This window comes from Platalea leucorodia, assembly GCF_965183815.1.
Source record: "Platalea leucorodia genome assembly, contig: HAP1_HAP1_SCAFFOLD_128, whole genome shotgun sequence".
In the NCBI taxonomy this organism is placed as follows: Eukaryota; Metazoa; Chordata; class Aves; order Pelecaniformes; family Threskiornithidae; genus Platalea; species Platalea leucorodia.
In genome coordinates, this window is record NW_028121409.1 from 19,840 (window position 1) to 26,174 (window position 6,335).

General features: G+C 52.8%; 2 pseudogenes across 2 annotated transcripts; one reads left to right on the forward strand and one right to left on the reverse strand.

The window, feature by feature from the left end:
- Window positions 1–301: 301 nt before the first annotated feature.
- Window positions 302–1,045, forward strand: LOC309603582 (olfactory receptor 14A16-like; annotated as a pseudogene). Its single transcript has one exon. The product of its transcript is annotated as an olfactory receptor 14A16-like (transcript).
- Window positions 1,046–5,106: 4,061 nt separating this feature from the next.
- Window positions 5,107–6,042, reverse strand: LOC309603569 (olfactory receptor 14J1-like; annotated as a pseudogene). The gene has a single exon. The product of its transcript is annotated as an olfactory receptor 14J1-like (transcript).
- Window positions 6,043–6,335: the final 293 nt, after the last annotated feature.

A 6,335-nucleotide genomic window follows, 5' to 3' on the forward strand; every position in this document is an offset into this window, starting at 1 on the left:
AAAAGGAGTAGGCAGGCTGGGGGGTGTAGTGTAGCAGGGTGAAGGTTTAGGAGAAAGGCTTAGATTTTGCTCAGAGAAGTCTCCCCTAACGCTTCATTGACGCTTCCTGTAGGAACAGGATCCCGTGCACAGAGGCAGCAGATGTCCAACAGCAGCTCCATCACTGAGTTCCTTCTCCTGGCATTCACAGACAGGCGGGAGCTGCAGCTCTTGCACTTCTGGCTCTTCCTGGGCATCTACCTGGCTGCCTTCCTGGGCAATGGCCTCATCATCACCACCGTAGCCTGCAACCACCACCCCCATGTACTTCTTCCTCCTCAACCTATCCCTCATTGACCTGGGCTCCATCTCCATTACTGTCCCCAAAGCCACGGCCAATTCCCTCTGGGACACCAGGGACATCTCCTACACAGGATGTGCTGTTCAGATCTTTATCTTCGCCTTCTTTGTAGGAGCAGAGTATTACCTTCTCACCATCATGGCCTAAGACCGCTACGTTGCCATCTGCAAACCCCTGCACTATGGGACCCTCCTGGGCAGCAGAGCTTGTGTCCACATGGCAGCAGCTGCCTGGGGCTATGCTTTTCTCGATGCTGTGCTGCACACTGCCAATACATTTTCACTCCCCCTCTGCCAAGGCAATGCTGTGGAGCAGTTCTTCTGTGAAATCCCCCACATCCTCAAGCTCTCCTGCTCACACTCCTACCTCAGGGAAGTTGGGCTTCTTGTGGTTAGTTTCTGTGTGGACTTTGGGTGTTTTGTTTTCATTGTGCTGTCCTATGTGCAGATCTTCAGGGCTGTGCTGAGGATCCCCTCTGAGCAGGGAAGGCACAAAGCCTTTTCCATGTGCCTCCCTCACCTGGCCGTGGTCTCCCTGTATGTCAGCACTGGCATATTTGCCTCCCTCAAGCCCTCCTCCATCTCCTCCCCAATTCTAAATCTGGTGGTGGCAGTTCTGTACTCGGTGGTGCCTCCAGCAGTGAACCCCCTCATCTACAGCATGAGGAACCAGGAGCTCAAAGATGCACTGAAGAAGCTCATTTAATCCATAGTCTTTCAGCAGCAATAAGCTGCCCATGTCTCTTTCCATGTGATTTCCAATGTATCTGGGGAATCTCCTGTGCTTTGGGTGTTTTATTTGTGATAATTCTGCTTCTCCAGGAATGTCTGCATGCAGTCCACTTCTCCAGAGGCATGAACCCAGTCTGTCTGACACAAAGGTCTTTGCACATCTGCTGGCACGAAGGTACAGTTGGCCTTCTGTCTCACATCTTTGTAATAAAAAGGGGATTTCCCCAGTGCCGGTGTCTGGAGGTTGGGCTCTTCTTCCAAAGCTGAGCTCAGGATAAGGCTAAAGGGATTGCCCCCGTGTGCCTATGCTGCTATGCTGGTGTTCTCCATGGGCTGAGGGGAGGAGGGCATGGGGCGATGTGTTCGGGAATGGGACTGGAGGGAGCTTTCACTGGTGCCCTCCTTATTTGGCCACTTCCAGAACTGGCCCCTCTCCACAGGTTTATGGGTGAGTTTGGCTGCATGGCCATTTTTGCCTCCTCCTGCTGGGCTCAGGGCCTGCCCTGGGGGAATGGCCATCCCTGCTCGACCTCTCTCCTTGTCCAGACCCTGGCAGACCGTGGGTCAGGGATGTCTGTGAAACCCCACTTGGGGTGCGGATAGGGCTGGGTAGGTTCTAGGACCTGGGGGAGGCTGTGTCAAGTAGGAGGAACAGAAGGGGGACAGGGCACAAAGGGATGTCATGGAGATCGTGCAAGAGAAGCTGTTCCTCACACCGAATACACCCTTTGCCATGCTGTGCCTGCAGAATGGGGCTGTGGGACCGCATGGGAGGCAGGAGGGCTGGGCTGGCACAGGACAGGGCACTGACAGGGACCACGAAGCGGCTGCCACGGGTGACCACCTGGAGTTGGGGGCTGCAAGAGAAGTCAGGAGCAAAGAGAAGAGCTTCAATGTGCTTCTGTGCTCAATGAAGGGGTTCAAGGAGGAGAGCCCATATTGGCAGGAACCTCATGAAATCCCACAAGGACAAATGCCAGTTTCTGCCCCTGCAGGGGACTCAGCCTGGCAATGGCACAGGCTGGGGGCTGCCTGGCTGGGAGAAGCGCTGTGGGAAAGGTCTTGGTGGTCAGCGAGCTGGACAGGAGGCGGTCGTGTGCCCTGGCAGCAAGGGACGCCACCAGCGTCCTGGGCTGTGTGATCAGGAGCATGGCCAGGAGATGGAGGGAAGGGATTCTCTGGAATATTCTGTCCAGGTTTCAGACCCTCAATTCTGGGACGATATTGGCAAGCTGTAGTAGGTTTAACAAAGGGCCTGCAGGACAGCCAGGAACTGGAGCACTTTGCTAGTGAGGAGAGGCTGAGGGAGCTGGGCTGGTCCAGCCTTGAGAAGGGAAGGCTGAGGGGGACCTCATCCCAGCCTGCTAGTGCCTACGAGGAGGTCATGGAGAATACAGAGCCAGGGTGTTAATGATGGTGCATATTGGGAGGAAAATATCACTGAGCATTCAGCCTGGAGAGAAGGAAAATGTTTTTCACCATGAGGCTTAGCTCCTCACTCCTGGGCTCTTCTTCCCAAGTGAAACCCCTCCATGATGAAGTCCCAAATGTGTGGATCTGAGGCTAATTTGGCCTGAGGTACTCTCCTGACAGCGAGGGACAGATAAATCCCAGCAAGATTCAATTACTTGGACCACCAGTGCTGTCCAAAAAGGCCTTGCACAGGCATGGAAGAGGCTGAGGATCTCATTGCCTCACTTCCCTACCCCTTTCCTGGTAAAATCTGCCCCCAAGTCTCCCTGGTCCTTGAGTCCCCCAGCAGCCTCTAGGGTAGCAAAGCTTCAGCCATGTGAGAGCAAGCTGCAGCTGGGGAGCACTAGTGCCAGCTGGACACAGGCAAGTGCCTGGGAGCAGAGGGGATGCAGCCAAGGGGGCTGGGGGAAACAGCTGCTGTCATTGCAAGGCTGCTGCCCTTTGGCTTTGAAATGTCATGGCAGCTGGGGGGAACATAAGGATCCTTGTTAGAAAGTCCAACCGATGGCCAGTTATTAGAGGCGTCCCTCCCGGAGAAGTGCTGGGGCCAATGCTGTCTGACATCTTTAGTGGTGGCCTGGACAATGGGACAGAGTTCACCCTCGACGTGTTTGTGGACGACACATAACTGGGGGGAGCCCTCCATTGAGTAGGGGGCAGGGAGGGGAACCGGATGATGCCCAGAAATATCTCCCACATTGAATTACTCAATCAATCTTCACCTGGAGTTCTCTGTAAAGACAAACGAGGTACAGGAAGGAGAAAGGGCAGAGAGGCTGAAGAAGAGATGGGAAATAGGTCACTATAGATAGAGTAGTTTTTCAAAAGAAAATTTCTCCACTGAGAGCACTGGTAGGAAATGTATTTTGATGAACAGCTGCATATAAATATGCTGGCAGAGGGGAAGTAATGCACTGTGCTCGTATGGTCCTCCCATACAAAATACAAAAATACAAAAATACAAAAATACAAAAATACAAAAATACAAAAATACAAAAATACAAAAATAAAAAGAGGAAAACAGTATTAGCACTCAGCCTGACATTCTGCAAATGAAGATTGTTTTGAGTTGTTGCCTAGAATAAATTTTAAGTAGGTTTCAACTCAAGACTAAGACCTACGTTCAGGTCTGGATTCATTTGCCCACATGCAGAGGCTGTTGCTGTCTGAGCTGCCCCGGGGTTACGGATGTACCCATAAGGTGCTTGGAAATGTGACCCAGGGCTCCCTTCTGGAGCATTGGTTGGTCACCAGGAAATCCCCAGGCATCTCGGTTGAGGCATCTTCTGTCTCTGCATTTACTGCCAAGGGAAGCCTAAGCAACTCGATTAGAGGTAGACATCTGCGTTGAGGTGTTTGGTGCTGGGTAAGGACAATCTTGTCCCTTTCTGCACCTAAAATAGAGTGACAATTCATGCACCCCGGAGGGAATGTGAAGGGAGTGTGTCTTGCTGATTTAGGGACTCCTTCCAGAAGTGCTGGTAACACAAATATGTTGGCCATGCAGAAAGAGAGCGTTTCCCTGAAGACGGTCACCCTTCTTCTCTGGAACGGTTGAGAGAGCTCAGCCCCTCAGAGTGTGACCGGCTGTGTGAAAGGGCGAGCAGTGGCAAGGCCAGTCCTGGGCAGGGAGTGTTTGAGGGCACTGAACTCCATGTGAGACACAAACATACTCTTTTTAATGTTATAGGCCTGATTACGATGGAAAAATTTAGAAAATGTCAAAAAATAAAATGAAGCCCAGCCCCTCTGAAGGGAGCAGAGAAGGGTCAGCCTCCCCATCAGCCCCAGGGCTGGAGGCTCACCATGGCATGAAGAAATGGAGGTTAGGGAAACTGCAGGACCATGGTCTCTGGTCCAGGAGATGACACAGACTGACCATGCCCCATCATTGCCAGTCCCCCTCCCCAGGCCAGCACAAGAGTCCTGGCCAGGGCACAGAGCAGCATGACCCAAGTGGATGCCTGCAGAAAGAGGTTTCTCTTTCTGATGGATTCCCCCCTGCAGGCGCAGAAATGCTCCCTTGCTCTTTTCCCTGGCCATCTCTTTCCCCTGGCCAACTTGTCTTGGTTCCCACCCCGTGCTCTCCACAGGCCCCTGAGCTGGCAGTGCTGCTCTGAAGAGACCAGGTCCTGCTGTTGTCCACAGCCATGGCTCCAGGGAAGCAGCAGCCCCAATGTGAAGGTGGCAGAAAGGATCTGCCCACTGAGGCAGCAAAGGGCATCCCTGAGGTCCACGAGTGCCGAGTGCCTGCTCCTCCATGTGGCAGCTGGGCTCGTGGCTCCTTGACCCCTCCTGTATGCTGGGGCTGCACCCCCAGCTCCAGAGGATTTGTCCGAGATGGGGGCAGAGTCAAAGAATTTTCTGCTGGATTCTTTATTGTGTTTCGCTAGACAGGGAGCCTGGCTCCATATCTATGTGAGGTGTTTTGCATCACTGGCAGGGGAATAATAATATTATTATTTAAGTGGAAGTAATATATGACGTAAAATAAACAAAGAGAAAACCAAGAAATATATGATGAAAAGAGCATGCGAGCTTTTCCTGAGGATGATGGCCACCTTACTGATGCTGCAGTAGTCCGTGTTCAAAGAGTTTCCGCAGGGCCTCTTTGATGTCTGTGTTCCTCATGCTGTAGATGAGGGGGTTCACTGCCGGAGGCACCACTGAGTACAGAACTGCCACCACCAGATACAGGGATGGAGAGGAGATGGAGGGGGGCTTCAGGTAGGCAAACACGGCAGTGCTGATAAACAGGGAGACCACAGCCAGGTGAGGGAGGCACGTGGAAAAGGCTTTGTGGCGTCCCTGCTCAGAGGGGATCCTGAGCACGGCCCTGAAGATCTGCACATAGGACAGCACAATGAAAACAAAACAAGCAAAAAAGAAGAAGGTGCTAAATATGACAAGCCCAACTTCCCTGAGATAGGCATTGGAGCAAGAAAGCTTGAGGATGTGGGGGATTTCACAGAAGAACTGCTCCACAGCATTGCCTTGGCAGAGGGGGAGTGAAAATGTATTGGCAGTGTACAGCACAACATGGAGAAACCCACTGCCCCAGGCAGCTGCTGCCATGTGGACACAAGCTCTGGTGCCCAGGAGGGTCCCATAGTGCAGCGGTTTGCAGATGGCAACATAGCGGTCATAAGCCACGACGGTGAGAAGAGAATACTCTGCACCAACCAAGAAGAACACAAAGAAGACCTGGGCAGCACATCCTGTGTAGGAGATGTCCCTGGTGTTCCAGAGGGAATTGGCCATGGCTTTGGGGACAGTGGTGGAAATTACGCCCTAGTCAAGGAGGGAGAGGTTGAGGAGGAAGAAGTACATGGGGGTGTGGAGGCGGTGGTCGCAGGCGATCGCAGTGATGATGAGGCCATTGCTCAGGATTTCAAGCAGGTAGATGCCCAGGAAGAGCCAGAAGTGCAAGAGCTGCAGCTCCCACCTGTCTGTGAATGCCAGGAGGAGGAACTCAGTCATGGAGCTGCCATTGGACATCTGCTTCTGGGCATGGAAACTGCCAAAGGAGATAAACCAGAAAAATTCAGAGAAGCTTCTCTGAGCAAAATTTGATTCCTTCATTGTGAAATACCTAAGGGAGCTTTTCTTTCCTGGGGGACCGTTATGCAGCTCCGAGGCTTCAGCTCTGGTTTGTGCTGGCTGAGTGTGCTGTGCAGAGCCATGCCCTCTCCCCAGGGCTCCTGAAGGGTCAGCCCTGCTTTCCAGCAATGACCCATGGAGGCAGCAACAGCCCAGTGTGTTTGGAGGAAGGCTTCCTGGGGAGGAGTTCC